This window comes from Oncorhynchus kisutch, linkage group LG8 (genome assembly GCF_002021735.2).
Source record: "Oncorhynchus kisutch isolate 150728-3 linkage group LG8, Okis_V2, whole genome shotgun sequence".
Classification (NCBI taxonomy): Eukaryota; Metazoa; Chordata; class Actinopteri; order Salmoniformes; family Salmonidae; genus Oncorhynchus; species Oncorhynchus kisutch.
Window position 1 is genome coordinate 72,225,867 of NC_034181.2, and position 19,558 is coordinate 72,245,424.

The 19,558-nt window shown below is 44.4% G+C and overlaps 1 protein-coding gene across 1 annotated transcript in view; it reads left to right on the top strand.

The window, feature by feature from the left end:
• Positions 1-19,558, top strand: part of LOC116374881 (transcription factor SOX-6) — a 201,694-nt gene that overhangs the window by 18,210 nt on the left and 163,926 nt on the right. Inside the window, exon 3 of the mRNA XM_031831135.1 lies at positions 15,873-15,943. The gene's annotated coding sequence lies outside the window, so the exon portion shown is untranslated. The remainder of the gene's footprint in view (positions 1-15,872; positions 15,944-19,558) is intronic.

Consider the following 19,558-nt stretch of genomic DNA (forward strand, 5'->3'; position numbering starts at 1 on the left):
GTATGATGAGATGGAATCAACAGTATGATGAGATAGAATCAACAGTATGATGAGATGGAATCAACAGTATGATGAGATAGAATCAACAGTATGATGAGATGGAATCAACAGTATGATGAGATGGAATCAACAGTATGATGAGATAGAATCAACAGTATGATGAGATGGAATCAACAGTATGATGAGATGGAATCAACAGTGGATCAGTGTTTACTTTACATCCACAGAAAATATATCCCCAAAAGTGTTTTTCTTGCATCACATCAATCATGTTCCCCACACTGAAAAGCATAATTTTGCATGTCCAGGCGTTCACTTAAATTTATTTACATCTCTGTTTCCTCCTCAAAGCACGCTCCGCTTGGAAAGTCTATTCATATATAATGTAAGATGTTTTTTTTTTTTTACAAATAGTGTGTGGCGAACAGTAGTGGTCACAGAGGCCTCTTATATTTAGTTTGGAGCATTGTCAGTTTTTCTAGGATGAAAGTAATGGGAACCATGTGTTTGGCCGGCTAAAGAAAATTAGCGACCTTTCATGTGACCCACCTGTCGTGCTTTCAGCACCGTTAATGCTAACCTCATGTTACTATCATCAGGAGAGCCAGTCTGTGTCAGGCACTGGGGACATGAGGAGAGCCTCCTCACACAGGGCCCCTGGTAGCAGCTCCTGATACACTCTACTAACCCACCAGCACGGCAGGCCTGCTGCCTAACCTAGCACAGAGACTGTGTCTACACTTGAAACTTACAGTTGAAGGCAGAAGTTTACATACACTTAGGTTGGAGTCATTAAAATTTGTTTTTCAACCACTCCACAAATGTCTTGTTAACAAGCCATAGTTTTGGCAAGTCAGTTAGGACATCTACTTTGTGCATGACACAAGTAATTTTTCCAACAATTGTTTACAGACAGATTATTTCACTTTATCACAATTCCAGTGGGTCAGACGTTTACATACACTAAGTTGACTGCCTTTTAACAGATTGGAAAATTCCAGAAAATGATGTCATGGCTTTAGAAGTTTCTGATAGGCTAATTGACATCATTTGAGTCAATTGGAGATGTACCTGTGGATATATTTCAAGGCCTACCTTCAAACTCAGTGCCTCTTTGCTTGACATCATGGGAAAATCTAAATAAATCAGCCAAGACCTCAAAACATAAATTGTAGACCTCCACAGGTTAGGTTCATCCTTGGGAGCAATTTCCAAACGCCTGAAGGTACCACGTTCATCTGTACAAACAATAGTACGCAAGTATAAACACCACAGGACCACGCAGCTGTCATACTGCTCAGGAAGGAGAAGCGCTCTGTCTCCTAGAGATGAACATACTTTGACGCGAAAAGTGCAAATCAATCCCAGATACTGGAGGAAACAGGTATAGATGTGTCTATATGCACAGTAAAACAAGGCCTATATCGACATAACCTGAAATGCCGCTCAGCAAGGAAGAAGCCACTGCTCCAAAACCGCCATAAAAAAGCCACACTACGGTTTGCAACTGCACATGGGGACAAAGATTGTACTTTTTGGACAAATGTCCTCTAGTCTGATGAAACAAAAATAGAACTGATTGGCCATAATGACCTTCGTTATGGTTGGAGGAAAAAGGGGAAGGCTTGCAAGCCGAAGAACACCACCCCAACCGTGAAGCAAGGGTGTGGCAGCATCATGTTGTGGTGGTGCTTTGCTGCAGGAGGGACTGGTGCCCTTCACAAAATAGATGGCTTCATGAGGAAGGAAAAGTATGTGGATATATTGAAGCAACATCTCAAGACATCAGTCAGGGAGTTAAAGCTTGGTCACAAATGAGTCTTTCAAATGGACAATGACCCCAAGCATACTTCCAAAGATGTGTCAAAATGGCTTAAGGACAACAAAGTCAAGGTATTGGAGCGGCCATCACAAAGCCCTGACCTCAATCCTATTGAACATTTGTGGGCAGAACTGTAAAAGCGTGTGCGAGCAAGGAGGCCTACAAACCTGACTCAGTTACACCAGCTCTGTCAGGAGGAATGGGCCAAAATTCACCCAACTTATTGTGGGAAGCTTGTGAAGGCTACCCAAAACATTAGACCCAAGTTAAACAATTTAAAGGCAATGTTACCAAATACTAATTGAGTGTATGTAAACCTCTGACCCACTGGGAATGTGATGAAAGAAATAAAACCTGAAATAAATCATTCTCTCTACTATTATTCTGACATTTCACATTCTTAAAATAAAGTGTTGGTCCTAACTGACCTAAGACAGGGGATTTTTACATGGATTAAATGTCAAGAATTGTGAAAAAGGGAGTTTAAATGTACTTGGCTAAGGTGTATGTAAACTTCTGACTTAAACTGTATATGTGACTTCTGCTATCAGAATGCAAAGGTCGCAATGAAAAGACAGGTCATATTGTGGTCGGATTGTGTTCAGATCTGGCTAACCATTTCAGGAAGTGGTCAGGGACACATTTTGTGCAGATTTCTCCTCAATCTGGATGCAATCAGGCTACCGAAAGCGCATGCAGTGGGCAAAGTCATCAGCACTCTGTCAACAAGTCTCCAGAAAACTTGTTTTGGGATCGAGAGGCACCTTTTTTCATTAAATGTTGGAGGAAACACTTTCCTAGCCTGTGCGGAATGTGTTTTCTGGCTGTCTTATTTAGAAAACCCTTTTTTTGTGTGTGGGAGAGTTATGCTAACATATGTGCAATCCCTTTAGCTTTGCTAGCTAGCTTTCTGGCTAGTTACAGAGGTTAGCTGGCTAGTTATCTACAGTAGTTGGCTACTGCCATCAAGTTGTTGTTGTGTTATTATCAGATTTAGCCTGTTCCACTGTTTGCAGAATGCATACTGGCATTTGAACATACCGTGGGAAAAGGTCATCCGGACACATTTAAATGTAGGTGTAGAGGCATGACACGTTCAGAATTCCATCATCACAACTCCATGATCAGAATACAAAAGCTGCATGAAGTGTCAAGTCTAGACACGATCAGAGCTGCTAACTAACAAACAAAGAAACAAAAACAATCACCAAACAAATACGAAAATCTCCACAATAATCCGAGGGCAGAAATGTGCTGGTGGAGAGCCTCTATCTTAGACTTGGTTCCCACCAGCATCAATCTCAGCATTTGTCAGTGTGCTGTAGTTGTTTTCTACAGGCTGGCAGGCAGGCAGCACAGAGAGTCTGGCAGTATAGTGCAGGTTCCTAGCCCTGAGTCTGGAGCCCTCCCTCCCTCCCAGTGTGCTGTAGTTGTTTTCTACAGGCTGGCAGGCAGGCAGCACAGAGAGTCTGGCAGTATAGTGCAGGTTCCTAGCCCTGAGCCTGGAGCCCTCCCTCCCTCCCAGTGTGCTGTAGTTGTTTTCTACAGGCTGGCAGGCAGGCAGCACAGAGAGTCTGGCAGTATAGTGCAGGTTCCTAGCCCTGAGCCTGGAGCCCTCCCTCCCTCCCAGTGTGCTGTAGTTGTTTTCTACAGGCTGGCAGGCAGGCAGCACAGGGAGTCTGGCAGTATAGTGCAGGTTCCTAGCCCTGAGCCTGGAGCCCTCCCTCCCTCCCAGTGTGCTGTAGTTGTTTTCTACAGGCTGGCAGGCAGGCAGCACAGGGAGTCTGGCAGTATAGTGCAGGTTCCTAGCCCTGAGCCTGGAGCCCTCCCTCCCTCCCAGTGTGCTGTAGTTGTTTTCTACAGGCTGGCAGGCGGGCAGCACAGGGAGTCTGGCAGTATAGTGCAGGTTCCTAGCCCTGAGCCTGGAGCCCTCCCTCCCTCCCAGTGTGCTGTAGTTGTTTTCTACAGGCTGGCAGGCGGGCAGCACAGGGAGTCTGGCAGTATAGTGCAGGTTCCTAGCCCTGAGCCTGGAGCCCTCCCTCCCTCCCAGTGTGCTGTAGTTGTTTTCTACAGGCTGGCAGGCAGGCAGCACAGGGAGTCTGGCAGTATAGTGCAGGTTCCTAGCCCTGAGTCTGGAGCCCTCCCTCCCTCTGCAGTGAGCTGGGCTGCCCAGCTCCTCAGCTTTAACATGGTCTGTGCCATGTTGTAATGGGCTCCCAGGGCATGATTGGAATATAATAACTGTTTCACTATGTTTTTCTTACCCCCCTTCACTCTCCACAAATGTAAAATGTCCCCGGCTACATGGGATATATAGTAGGAGCTGTGATGTAAGATGTTATTGCTGGATATGCAGACTAGGAAAATGTGGATTATTTTCCAAAATCTGCCGCGCAGAAAGCATTATGATGTCACAAAGGCCACATTGTAGCCAGTTTGGGTGTACAGAGCTGTGTTTCCCTCTCTTTCTCTCTTGTTCTGTACATTGTCCGGCCACCTTCTCTGCTCCCTGACCAGGCTACAGGCTTACTTCATGCCCGTTTCCTTTTCTTGTGCTGTGAATCAATGCACAATGACCCTATAGGACCACTTACATAATGGGAAAAGTATATCTTTGCACAGACAAAGTACAGTTTGAAAGGTTTAGTAAGCTTCAATTACATGGACATTATTATGAATGATTATTTTCACCCTGTTATGGGAATAGTGATTGTATTACAACATGGTTATTCATGTTATAATAACAATGTCAACATATTTGATTACAGAGTTTATTACAATATCCAAGTATTTGTGTATAGTAGAGTATAATGTGAACACACACACTCATGGTCTTTGGCTGAACCAAGTGATCTTGTGTTATCGCTCAATGACTTCAATTACAGTATGACCAGGAGGGCCAATATGTTTCCAGCCATCCTCTGTCTGAGGGCTGTATCTGTCTGACAGGGACCATCTGATTGGCTGTGTACAATGGCAGCATCATGGGAATGGAAATGCATCCAGTAGTTAAGTGAACAACCATGCATCTTCTGTTTTCCCACTAATTGAATTTGGCACTAAAATATGCTGGCAAGAGCCCCTTACCTTGTTTGACTTATTTATTGCCTGACTGCAGAGGTAATTCGACCTCCTCATTTCAAAGGATCTTTTTGGTCCAGAAAAAGAGTGTAAAACTCAATTAGGCTAGTGATCAGTGACTGAAACACTACATTTGTTTTCCTGTGAGGGGGAAGCAGAGCTGGGGAGTGGAGGAGAGCAACTAGAGTCCTGATCTCTTAGCTACTGTACCCCCCCCCACCCCCCCACCCCACCGCTGCCACGTAAAGCTACAGGGTGAGGGGTGAGGGGAGAGGGGAGAGAGAGCCCATGCAGTCCCTGCCATGTCACACGAGATTTGTGTCCTCCTTTTAAATCATTTCCCTCTTTAGAAGATTAAGAATGCAGAAATATTCTCAAACCGATCATTTTCCCTACTCCCAAGTGGACTAGTGCATTTGAAAACGCCACTATTAATTGCGGGTTTCAAAGAAGACAAATGATCCCTGCAACCGTAAATAAAAACAAAAATCAGAGGTTATAATGTTAATTGTTCAAATGGCTGTACAGGGCCCAGTGGACCCACCACAGAGCATATGCACCAATCACCATCAGATTTACAGACTAACCTACTTGGAAGGCAATATCAGTCTTACATGTTCATTGTTGTACCGTTGTTTATTCTTCATCTAGAAATTGTTCTGGTATCTTAGAACACAATGTACCATCCCCAATGTACTCTATGGACACACCGTGGGAATCCTGCTTATTTCCCTTCCAACCTTTTCATTTCAGAGAATACTGTTGTTCAACAGAGCCTTGTGTAACAGTATAGCTTTCATCCGTCCCCTCTCCCCGACTCAGGCTCGAACCAGGGACCCTCTGCACACACAGACAACTGACACCCACGAAGCATCGTTACCCATCGCGCCACAAAAGCTGCGGCCCTTGCAGAGCAAGGGGAACAACTACTTCAAGGCCACAGAGCGAGTGACGTCACTGATTAAAACACTAGTAGCGCGCTCCACCGCTAACTGGCTAGCCATTTCACATAGGTTACACTAGCTTTGTGACCTGATTTTCTGTATCTGTCTTGGTCAAGAAGTTCACCACTAGACATATTTATCAGGATGCATGGACTTGAATTGTAGATCTAAACATTTACGACTACATTGCAAATGCATGACTGAAATGGCAACACAGACTGTGCCTGTGTGCTTCTGTTTGAAGAGGGACAAAACAACAAGAATCATTTGTGGCCACCGATGTGCCTTGTTCTAACCTGATCTTTTCTGGATCAATTGTTTCCTTTCTGGTTTAATTCACCATGTGATTGACTTTCAGTGCTTTACTGTTGGAAAATATCCACATTGAGCCATGCTGCCTGAAATAGGGAAGTCATTTGAATACAGATGCTCACAGCTCAGCCCTGGTCACAGGATGCCGCTCCCAGTCAGGAGACAATTGCAGGTTGATTATGTTGCTACTGACAGAAGTTGCAACTCCTTTGTGCGGCTGAGATATTTGCATTTAAATGCTTATTGTAGGCATCTAAAAAGCATAAAGACTGATTGTAAGCTTTGGCTGCTGGGTACTAGCAAAAAAAGAAAGAATTGCAATAAGGGAGATTGACATGGAAATTAGGAAATTATTTTCAAACCGAAGGTTGAAATAAATAAGTAGGTCTGTGTTGTTGTTTTGTGGTGCTGGTTTTCATTCTTGATTTGTATTGAGTGGGTCCGTTGTCAGATTGCATGTTTGTAGTAAGACTGCGTTTCAAATTGTTTGTATCTAATACACAGTAGAATGATTCTTTCTGATTGAGGTGTTTTCTTGGATATCTTTGTATATACCACAACATTTTGTCAATGTATTTTTCCCTGCGTTTGCTTCAAACTGCATGTTTGTGTGTGACAATCTCTGCGTATACCACACTGTGTCAGTCATCTGTCCATGTGATTGTGTGTGAATGTGTTTGGTACCATTTTTATGGTTTTGAGAGCTGTCTGTGTGTATGTTGAATGTGTGTTTTTATTAGCTTTCACAAAAGCTGTATGTTTGTGTGAGTGACTCTTTCTATGGTATCCGTGTGTATATGTGTTTGACAGGCTCTGATATGATGACAGAGTGTGTATGTATGTATGTATGTATGTATGTATGTGTGTGTGTCTGCCGGGTGCCCATAGCCGAGTGATGCCCCTGCTGATTCTGTGCCTCTGGCCCTTTGTCCTGCAGCACTCAGCGTGTCTGCTTCCTCAGGAGACTGACAGGCCTCTCCAGTGTGACCACACAAAGGACCAGCCTTCTTTGAGGTGTTAAAAACTTCCATTTATGCATCTCCCTGGACAAAAAGCACCAAGCCCATTTGAGTCCGGTGGCGACACAGGCAGACATTGTGGACACGCTTCCCCAGCACTCATTTCACAGATTCTGAAACCAGTATGTGGTGAACAGGATTTGAGGGGCTAAAGTGCCCCACGAGGGCCAGGCGATAAGAGGGAGAAACACCACCACTCAGTAAACTAAAAGATGGGGCTGTGGAAAATAAGTACATTACCTGAGAGAGAACTAGGCTTGTTTTCATAACCCCCCACTCAATGAGAGAGAGAGAGAGAGAGAGAGAGAGAGAGAGAGAGAGAGAGAGAGAGAGAGAGAGAGAGAGAGAGAGAGAGAGAGAGAGAGAGAGAGAGAGAGAGAGAGAGAGAGAGAGAGAGAGAGAGAGAGAGAGAGAGAGAGAGAGAGAGAGAGAGAGAGAGAGAGAGAGAGAGAGAGATATCCTCTCTTAGAAACTGTGGAGGAATCCATCCCAGAAGCTGAGAATAGTAGACAAATCAACAACCAAAAGACACAGCTATCCTCTCAGATCATACTATTCTTGTCTTTGAGTGGAGAATATGTGAGTGTGAATCAAAGAGAATTGACAGGCTGCACACCCGGCTGTTACTAACACAGGGGATATGAATACCTCCTGCAGTGGATATTTTTATTTCACCTTTATTTAACCAGGTAGGCTAGTTGAGAACAAGTTGTCATTTACAACTGCGACCTGGCCAAATAATTACAATATAGCAGTTAAACACTGGAGTGATAGATGTGCAGAAGATGAGTGTGCAAGTAGAGATACTGGGGAGCAAAGGAGCAAAATAAATAACAGTATGGGGATGAAGTAGTTGGATGGGCTATTTACAGATGAGTTATGTACATGTGCAGTGATCTGTGAGCTGCTCTGACAGCTGGCGCTTAAAGCTAGTGAGGGAGATATGAGTCTCCAGCTTCAGTGATTTTTGTAGTTCGTTCCAGTTATTGGCAGCAGAGAACTGGAAGGAAAGGTGGCCAAAGGAGGAATTGGCTTTGGGGGTGACCAGTGAAATATACCTGCTGGAGTGCGTGCTACGGGTCGGTGCTGCTATGGTGACCAGTGAGCTGAGATAAGGCTGGGCTTTACCTAGCAAAGACTTATAGATGACCTGGAGCCAGTGGGTTTGGCGACGAATATGAAGTGAGGGCCAGCCAACGAGAGCATACAATTGAAGCCTTGGATTGAAGCCTTCCAGTGGCTGGTCTTTTCTCTATCCAACCACCTCTATAAATGTACTTTTATTCTTGTTATTTGAGGCAGAATAAATCACGTGTAATGTATTTGCGGTGCGGCAGGCATATGAAATAACGGTTTGATCACAGAGCTGTCTGCCTCTCTTCACAAACACAGGGAAGGTTTGATTCTCCCTTTACAGCACCACAGTTATTCACAGAGGAATAGTGAAACACTCAATAAGACAGAGTCAAAAGCCCTGTCACTGTTTCAGACCTGCACAATAAAGACATTATTGTGTGGTGTCACTTTCTCAGCCTCTCCTGACCTGAGTGTGATTGACAACGGTGAGTGTTTCAGGCAGGTCTACTTTGATCGTTGTGACAGGAGGCCTGGTGCAGCTCCATCTTTAATCTGTGCCTGTCGTGTTCACATGAGAGAGAGGCAGAGAGGAGAGAGAAAGAGAGAGATGGGGGACAAAGACAGAGACAAAGAGCAAAAGAGAGAGATACACAGAGATGGAGAGAGACAGACCGAAATAAAGAGGGAGTGAGGGAGAAAGAGAGAAAGAAAGGAGAGAGCAAGGCAGGAAGAGAAAGAAGGGGAGAGCGGGGAGGCTGTGACAGGTAATAGTGTGCTGAAGCAGCTGTGTCTGGCTGTGATTGGACCGTTTCCAGCACCAAATAACTCAATGATATGGTGGATTTTTTTTGCGTGGAAATAAGGCTTGTCTTTGTGAGCTCATATTCTTTGGCATGCCTGTGCAGTGTGCACTGTGCCACAGGGAATGTAGAGCTTTCTGTTAACCAAGTTATCATAGGGACATCAGCGCTCTGTCTCCTCAACTGCTCTTCTCTCTATCCTCCCCCTGTTGTAGCCTGCCAACCCCCAGGTAACTGCAGCCTTGCTAACCTCCCTGCTGACCTGGGCATCAGATTGTATTAGCCCAGACTTTGACCTCCCCTTTTTGTAATGACGGCCTTTCATTCACTGCATTCTACAGCTATGCTTTTTCTCATTCGCGGTGGGCGATGTGGGGAAAGTGGGTTGATTTTGTGGACTTGGATATTGAATCTGACAATGGCTTGAGCCGAGTGCACTAATAGACATTTCTGCAGCAGAATTCTCACCTCCCTTCTCTTCCCTCCACCCCCCATTTCCCCAAGGCTCCCTGCTGTTTAGCCTGTACTGCTGTTATGGGCCCACCTCATTGCCTTACCCCCCCCCACACCCACCCACCCAGCCCTCCCATAGTCCCCAGCCCTGGATGGGCCACTGCTGTCTGTAGAGATAACCAGGTCTCAGCCAGGTGGGGACCAACATGCTGATGGCAAAAAGATTGCCTCCATTGTCAAAATAACTACCTCTGCAAAATCCCTACTTTAGCATGTTTGGACTAGAAGGAGTGAGGGCTGGAATAGTGCACTGGGGATATTTAGAACATGTTGCAGATCTGGATACATCTGTGTTGTGCAGGGGATTGGTTTGTCCTGTACATGTTTGCATATACACACACACACACACACACACACACACACGCACGCACGCACGCACGCATGCACGCAGCTGAACAATGTCAATGGCAGTCTCATATGTGTATTCATGTGTGTCTTTGCTTTGTTTGTCCTGTCTGGACATTGACAGAGAAAAAAGACACTTGTGTAATAATGTTCTACCAACCCTGACCTGAACGCTCATGGCAACTGTATAGTTGTTCTGAAGGTTGACCATTGATTCTCAGCCACGTGCATATGATGGTCAGCGAGAGAGACAACGCTCCGTTATGTGCTGGGGTAATCAAGCCGAGCCCCCTGTAGATGAACACATGTCTGGAATCTGAAGATTCATTTGATTGGATCCCCTCTCTTCGGTGATGTCTGTGGAACAGCTTTCACTTACATATGAAAGGAAGGATTTCAGGCCAAATGGTAGCTCCAGAGGGCATACGCTCAATCTGTAACATACGGATAAATGAAAAGTAACCAAGAGAGAGAGAGGTTTTTGTATTAGTGTGTAGATTTACTATAAATCCTTCTTTAACATGACAGACATGTGCGTTTTGGATTATGGCCCTAGAGGCCTGCTTTCACTCATTAGCCCTGACACAGACAGGGCTGTGGTCTGGTGTTAGAGGAGGGTCCTGACACAGGGCTATGGTGTTGGAGGAGGGTCCTGACACAGACAGGGCTGTGGTCTGGTGTTGGAGGAGGGTCCTGACACAGGGCTGTGGTCTGGTGTAGGAGGAGGGTCCTGACACAGACAGGGCTGTGGTCTGGTGTTGGAGGAGGGTCCTGACACAGGGCTGTGGTGTTGGAGGAGGGTCCTGACACAGACAGGTCTGTGGTCTGGTGTTGGAGGAGGGTCCTGACACAGACAGGGCTGTGGCCTGGTGTTGGAGGACGGTCCTGACACAGGGCTGTGGTCTGGTGTTGGAAGAGGGTCCTGACACAGGGCTGTGGTGTTGGAGGGTCCTGACACAGGGCTGTGGTCTGGTGTTGGAGGAGGGTCCTGACACAGGGCTGTGGTCTGGTGTTGGAGGAGGGTCCTGACACAGGGCTGTGGTCTGGTGTTGGAGGAGGGTCCTGACACAGACAGGTCTGTGGTCTGGTGTTGGAGGAGGGTCCTGACACAGGGCTATGGTGTTGGAGGAGGGTCCTGACACAGACAGGGCTGTGGTCTGGTGTTGGAGGAGGGTCCTGACACAGGGCTGTGGTCTGGTGTAGGAGGAGGGTCCTGACACAGACAGGGCTGTGGTCTGGTGTTGGAGGAGGGTCCTGACACAGGGCTGTGGTGTTGGAGGAGGGTCCTGACACAGACAGGTCTGTGGTCTGGTGTTGGAGGAGGGTCCTGACACAGACAGGGCTGTGGCCTGGTGTTGGAGGACGGTCCTGACACAGGGCTGTGGTCTGGTGTTGGAAGAGGGTCCTGACACAGGGCTGTGGTGTTGGAGGGTCCTGACACAGGGCTGTGGTCTGGTGTTGGAGGAGGGTCCTGACACAGGGCTGTGGTCTGGTGTTGGAGGAGGGTCCTGACACAGGGCTGTGGTCTGGTGTTGGAGGAGGGTCCTGACACAGACAGGTCTGTGGTCTGGTGTTGGAGGAGGGTCCTGACACAGACAGGGCTGTGGTCTGGTGTTGGAGGAGGGTCCTGACACAGGGCTGTGGTCTATCAATCTATCAGGCTCCTGATCTGGATCAGGGACAAGCATTGTGTAAATTGCATCCAGAAAAGTGAGCATATGACCGGTGTTGTACGGACCCAGTGTGGCATTGTGATGGAGGACCCCGTTTTGAGTGATGGCAGCACACATAGTTATATTACCCCCACGCTGTCCAGGGACATTGGTAATTGCCCTCTGTCCTATTACATTTCTTCCGCGGCGCCTGGTTTTGGTGAGGTTGAAGCCAACCTCATCCACATAAATAAATTCATGGCGAATTACATGCGCATCCAGCTCCAATACTCTCTGTAACAGACAAAAGGATATACAGATGAGTAAATATGGTATGTCTGAAGTACTGGAAGTAGTGTTGCATACATACCTCTACAAAGTCATGTCGCATATTCTTGACTCTGTCAGAGTATCTCTCAAATGGCACCTTGTAAAATTGTTTCATCGTCACTCGGTGCCGTTGGAGGATGCGTTGTATGGTCGACAGGCTTGATGTTGTTAAATATGGTGTCATTATTCAAGATATGCGCTCTTATCTCTCGAATCCTAATTGCATTGTTGGCCAAAACAATATTTATAATTGCAGTCTCTTGTACATCTGTAAACAAGTGTCCTCGTCCTCCATGATGTCTTTGCCTTTCCACTCTGTACAGAATTCAAACACAGTATGTGTTCAGCAATGTACAAAAAAATGTAGTACAGCATGAGAACCAACCTCATTCATTCAATGCAGTGCAGTAAATGGATGGCTTAGAGTTACAAATGTTTATGCAATACTATGCAGTCATAAGTATTTTACAGTACATTACTGTAATGCTAAAATAGTCATTAGATAGTTGCATACCTGTTCTCATTTCTGAAGGTCCGAATTATGGACGCCACTGTAAATCGACTCAAGTTGGGCTGGACTCTCAGTCCAACCTCTCTTATGGTCAAACCGTGGTTGATCATATGATCAACAAGTGTTGCCCTAATCTCATCAGAGATGGCTCTCCTTCCTTCTCTTCTTTGCCCTCGTCCTCTTCTTCCACTTCCTCTCTATTAGTGTTTGCACATGTGAGGAGTGTGTGTGTGTGACCTGGTGAATAAGTGTAGCATTTTGATTGGTTGTGTTTGGAAAAGGAAAGCAAGTCACTTCCTGTTAGATTTTTGTGTTTTAGGTAGAGAATTGTGTGTATTGTTTTGAAAAAAGTGTTTTATGCAATTGACAACTGAGTCAAAGGCTGAGAAATAGCTTATGGTTTTAGATATTTGGTGTGTAGTTTTGCACTTTGAGTGAGAGGTTTCAAAAATCGTGTGACATGAAAAGATTTTGTGTGTAAGCAGTTGGAAAAAACTGTAATATAGTCCAGGGGTTTGGCCAAAGACAAAGGAAAGGAAAGGCCACCCTTTGACAGAATTACCACAGGTGTCCTTGAGCTCTCTGGCCCGGGGACTTTGAAGTGAGAACTGTTAGTCTGTCTGTTGGGCTTGTTTAAAGGGCTTTCTGTTTGACAGATCAATCCCTCTGCGTCTCTAGTGTGGGACATAGATAAATGTTGATTTTTCTTTAAAAGCGGTGCTGTCTGTAATGTGTGGCAACCCCCTGACTGACTGTCCACCTGTGGTTTAATGAGAACTATCTATTTGGCTGATAGCTCACCACCCCCGATGTCTCGGGTACTCCAGTAGTGCAGACAGCTGGTGGTTGTCTATGTGCCTTGTGTGCCTTGTGTGTGTGTGTGTGTGTGTGTGTGTGTGTGTGTGTGTGTGTGTGTGTGTGTGTGTGTGTGTGTGTGTGTGTGTGTGTGTGTGTGTGAAAGTGTGTGAAAGTGTGTGAAAGTGTGTGAAATTGTATGTTTGTGTGTTAGGGCAAAATATACTGTTCATTCCGTGTGTGAATGTGTTAACTTTGTGTTAGTTTCCGTTTATGTGTGTTGTGTTTCAGTGCGGTTTGTTGTCACCACCCTCTCTGCAACAGCTGAGTAAAAAAATCAACCATTTCAAAGGCTCTATGGTTATTGTGGACACAATGATTGGGTGATAAAAGTGTTGGGGGAAACTATTAAACTGAATTTGGAGTTGATTGGATTCTGTTTTAATGAATCCATGATCGTTTAATTAGTGAAAGGAAGGATTCCCATCTCTGTGTTAATTCCCTAGCAGCCCGTAGGCTGTGTTCTGAGCAGGAAAAGAGCTGCTCTACTGCATCACACCACTACAATAGTCTCTGTCTGAGACACTCGCAGAGGGATTACAACATTTGCTTAATTATTTGTAATATCACTCTGTTTTTTCTTATTATTTATCATCATAATCATAATGTTTTTTTCTCTAGACAAATTATTAGTTTAAATAAGACATGACATATTGTCTTATTAATTACAAATTGTCTATTTGTCTGTTACTTTCCTATTTTTTTCAATTAACATCACATTATAAATTCAAAGGCTTTTTCATTTCTACCCCCTGCAAGTAAAAGAGCTCTCATTTATTATCTCTCATTTATTAACAGGAATGAGTCAGATATTATACACTGAGTGTACAAAACATTATGAACACCTGCTCTTCCATGACATAGACTGACCAGTGGAATCCAGGTGAAAGTTATGATCCCTTATTGATGTCACTTATTAAATCCACTTCAATTAGTGTAGATGAAGGGGAGGAGACTGGTTAAAGAAGGATTTTAAGCTTTAAGACAATTGAGACATGGATATGTGCAATTCAATATTAGGAAGATGTTCTTAATGTTTTGTAAACTCAGTGTATGTTTCATAAAGAAACACTTGTTTATTGAATTACTACCCTGGTTATGTATTTAATACAGTGGGCTATGATAGTCTGGGTGGAGAGCGCCCTTAGTGGGTTTTGAAAGTAAAATTGTGTGTGTGTGTAGATGTCTGTCTGTCTTTCTGTCTTTGTTTGTTTCTCTCTTTGTCCATCTGCCTGTCCGTGTGTGTGTGTGTGTGTCTGTTTTTCCATCTCTGACCCTGTGCGCGTGTCTGTCCGTATGTGTGTGTGTGTGTGTGCAGTACAGTGCAGAGAGGTGAGACAGTGTGGTGTTGACACTGGCAGCCTGCTGGCTAGGACGGCTGGGTCCTTTGAGAGGTTTGACTGTCAGCTTATAGGTGCTATAAAGATGACAGCAGATTACCATTCAGTCAGGGCCAGTCTGTGGGCCTTCTCTCTCCTATTGTTACTTTCAGTCTCAAGGCTGCACATTCAGATCCATTCATGACTACTGCTTCTCCCTGGCCTATTCTATTAACCCTCCATCCTCTCTTACTGAGATCTCTTTTCTGTACTTTGACACCAATTGCAAATGTGTTGGTATATTTCTCTGGTCTGCTGTTGGTGTCTTTTATTCCCTGCCTAGCCGCAGGAGACCAAGGTACAGTAGCACAAATTACTGGCAGATCAATTAAGTGTGACCTTAAAAACCTCTGTCCTGGTTTAATTGGCGGTGCTGAAGCAGGGTAATTGTATAAATCAGCTGTTAATGAGATCGCAGCTTGTTGTGAAAAACAAGATAATGTGAGGAAATGAACATCAATGAGCTTTGTGCCGTTTCAGGCCCGCGCTGTGACTGTGCACAATGATCACTCCACTTCTCTCTCAGTTTAGATGTTGTTGTGGTTCCTGTTTTGGTGTGTTATTTTTCCACTTCCTGGACGTAGAAATATTAATGTTAAATTCCGGGTTAGATAATGGCTAAAACTGGTATGTCCATATTGCAGAGGCTTTGGTTTGTTTGTGTTTTCCCTAACAGAACAGAGCTCTGGCGGCTGGGCTCGGAGAGAGACATGCCGTCACTAGCAGAGCATGCTGCTAAATAAATCATTAGCCTGCCGCGCTCGAGGAAAGAAAGTCTAAATTAAATAAAACAACCACTTTATATGAAAGCCATGTATTAGTGGAATCTACTGGCTTTAGGACAGATTAATGAGGTATTAGAGAAGTGGATTTTAAACATTGTCTAGGACGTGGTCCCGAACTCTTTAATTACAAAAGCTGTTTTCAGCTGTAGACATTCTGACCATGGGCCAGCATCACCTTCTCCTCCTTACCCCCCCCCCCCCCCCCCCCCCCCCCTATCTCCCTCTCTCTCCTTTCATCTCCAAGTTTGTTTTGATATTTGCAAATAAAGTTATTTTACTGATCGTACCGATTTTCTTTTAATAACGTATCCATAAAATATGTTATTTTGAATTTAATGTCCTGGGATGGATTGTTTAACTGTTTGGATAAAATAATTAATATACATATCTTTTAAAGATGGACAAAGAGACATTTATATATTTTGTCTGTTTTTTTTATCATTTCAGGTCACTTTCATGAGTTCAAAATCAACTAACCAGTGATTGCTGGGTGCTGGGGATTTAATCTTTCTGTTCATGTAAGTACTCTTTTTCCTCCATTTTGATTTCTTTCTAAAGGCTAATCAGTTAGATTTCTCTTTCACCCCTGGAGGCCTCCATCCACATTGAACACCTGCATTGAATGAAATGCACAAATACATTCTAAGATAATGGACGCTACAGAATAAGTTTATATTGTTGCTTCACATGGTCACTTTTACAATTTAGACCTACACTACATGACCAAAAGTATGTGGACAACTGCTCGTCAAACATCTCCTTCCAAAATCATGGGCATTAATATGGAGTTGGTCCCCCCTTTACTGCTATAACATCCTCCACTTTTCTGGGAATGCTTTCCACTAGATGTCGGAACATTGCTGCAGGGACTTGCTTTCATTCAGCCACAAGAGCATTCGTGAGGTCAGGGACTGATGTTGGGCGGTTACACCTGGCTCACAGTCGGAGTTCCAATTCATCCCAAAGGTGTTCAGTGGGGTTGAGGTCAGGGCTCTGTACAGGCCAGACAAGTTCTTCCACTCCGATCTCAACAATGCATTTCTGTATGGACCTCGCTTTGTGCACGGGGGCATTGTCATGCTGAGATAGGAAAAGGCCTTCCCCAAACTGTTGCCACAAAGTTGGAAGCACAGAATAGTCCTGAATGTTATTGTATGGTGTAGCATTAAGATTTCCCTCCACTGGAACTAAGGGGCAAACCTCATGAAAGACAGTCCCAGACCATTATCCCTCATCCACCAAACTTTACAGTTGGCACTATGCATTGGGGCAGGTAGCATTCTCCTGGCATCCGCCAAACCCAGATTAGTCTGTCGGACTGCCAGATTGTGAAGCATGATTCATCACTCCAGAGAACGCGTATCCACTGCTCCAGAATCCAATGGCGACAAGCTTTATACCACTCCAGCCGACGCTTGGCATTGTGCATGGTGAACTTAGGCTTGTGTGCAACTGCTCGGCCATGATAAGTAATTTCATGTTGCATCCACAGGCAGTTTGGAACTCGGTAGTGTTGCAATCGAGGACAGACAATTTTTACGCATTACGTGCTTCAGCACTCTGCGTTCTCGTTCTGTGAGCTTTTGTGGCCTACCACTTCGCAGCTGAGACGTTGTTGCTCCTAGAAGTTTCCACAATAACAACACTTACTGTTGACCGGGGCAGCTCTAGCAGGGCAGAAATTTGACGAACTGACTTGTTGGAAAGGTGGCATCCTATGACGGTGCCACGTTTAAAGTCACTGAGCTATTCAGTAAGGCCATTCTACTGCCTTTGTTTGTCTATGGAGATTGCATGGCTGTGTGCTCGATTTTATACACCTATCAGCAACGGGTGTGGCTGAAATAGCCTAATCCTCTAATTTGAAGAGGTGTCCACATACTTTTGTATATATAGTGTATTTTGGAGTTGTTTATTCAGGTACTGAATCTGTATTTTTTTCAGATTCTGCTTTTATTTCCAGTAATAAAAAAAATACTGCACATAATCTGAGGTTAAAGTACATTCTGACACCTGCGTTCTTGTATTCTAGCTTTAGTTGTATATAGAGGTTGAATACAGAAGACGATGGAACTGTGACACGTACATGCATAGTCAGGCTAGCTAATGACGTCAAGGCCTTGTGAGACTTGTGAACCCTCTGTGAGTTTACCTCAACCTCTGAGTCCCTTAGAAAACTAAACCCAGGTGTCTTGGTTCTTTTCCTTACTTTCAATGTCTACCTCCATAGTAGAATGTATAGCGCTTTTGATTCTATTCTCTACTCTAATGTCGGCTGCTGTTATTGGTAGTTTATGGCTGCGTGTTGTCTCAATAAGAACATTCACAAGAGGGAAGAAAGAGTCCATTTCAGGAAACGCAGGCAGCGCCTCCGAAAACAGCCAGTATATGGCTGCACTATATTGCTACAATATGCCTTTAATGGGAGCTCTCTCTGCTGCTGCCGCTGTTGTAATAAAATTGTATCTGAGGAAATGTTTCTTGAGCAAATAAAGCTGAGAAAGTTTAGTTGATATTAATCTTTTTTCAAATGTCAGTTGGAGATGGTTTCCGGAGAGGCAGGACTGAATGATATTAATGTGGCTGAGGAGTCCTTGTTGGTCCTGCATAATCAACTGTGGCACTGATAAGAGTCAATCCCATCTCAAAGTTCACGGCCATTTACTAATACCGATGGTTTATCTCTGCCATTTCTCCTCAAACACAGTTGTCTTCAGTGCAGATCAATGCTCCCATCTAAACCAAATTGGCTTATGGTTTTCTGATTTGTTTTGAAGGGAGTGTGGGCTTGTCTTTAGCTCCAGTGAGCAGACAGAATGGTTGAATAACAAAGCCTTAGCAGTGGTTACTACCTTTGTCTGCCCAGCCTGTCAGTCAAGCCATTATCACATCCTGTCGCTCTTTGTTACTATAATGATAGGGTTCACATCAGTCAGCTGCTCAGGTAACAACAAAAAAGATCCAGATATAATTTCGCTATTTATTTAGTTTAACATCCAGTCTGGCTGTGAACTGTCTAGTCCTTTTTTGATTCTATCGCTTTAGAAAATATTATAACATTTCACTTGTTTAGTTCTAATTTATCACCAATTAATACTGCTCAGAGAATCTATTGGACAGTTAGTACTTTGCTCGCACTGTTATTTAAGAAGTATCAGTGTGCGTTAGAATAGATTGTACCACACTCACTGTGTCTCCCTGTCTTACTGGTTTTAGATGGGCTGTGTGTGATGTTCCAAAGATCTTCTCCACTCCCCTGTGCTCTTCTATCAGCCAGACCTGACACACTCCCCTGTGCTCTTCTATCAGCCAGACCTGCTCCACTCCCCTATGCTCTTCCATCAGCCAGACCTGCTCCACTCCCCTGTGCTCTTCTATCAGCCAGACCTGCTCCACTCCCCTATGCTCTTCTATCAGCCAGATCTGACACACTCATTCCTGACACACTCATTCATCTAAATCCTATGCAACTTGAATCTACATGTTTAATTCATCCTAAAATGAGGCGGTGAGTCATTTTGACGGTGTGTGTCTTGTTTTGCGGGACGATGTATGTCATCACTCCTGTGTGAACTCATTTGGAAACACCAAAGCGTGGAGGGCCGGATACGCTCTTTGTCAGCGTGTGTCATCATGTAATAAGTGATGGACACACAGCAGTCCCTCTGGGCTATGCTCAGTCCAGCACTGATGCCCCTCATGGGGAAGATCTGCTGGAGAGGTTTTCTGAGAAATGAAATAAACGGCACTTCACCACAAAATGAAAATGAATAACCTTTGGTTGGTTATCTTCTCATCTATTATTTATCAAAAGGGCCTGTTGGTTCAGCCGACTGACCCTGTCTGTGCTGATTATGACCCGTGATGTAGATGAACAGAGACTGTTTGACAAAGTGGTTTTATTTTCATCAGCCTTGGTTTCAATTGCTCCAGAGGAACACTGTGAATATTCAAATTGATTGTTGGCAGATTTATTTACAGTTGAAGTCGGAAGTTGACATACACTTAGGTTGGAGTCATTAAAACTTGTTTTTCAACCACTCCACAAATTTATTGTTAACAAACTATAGTTTTGGCAAGTTGGTTAGAACATCTACTTTGTGCATGACACAAGTCATTTTTCCAACAATTGT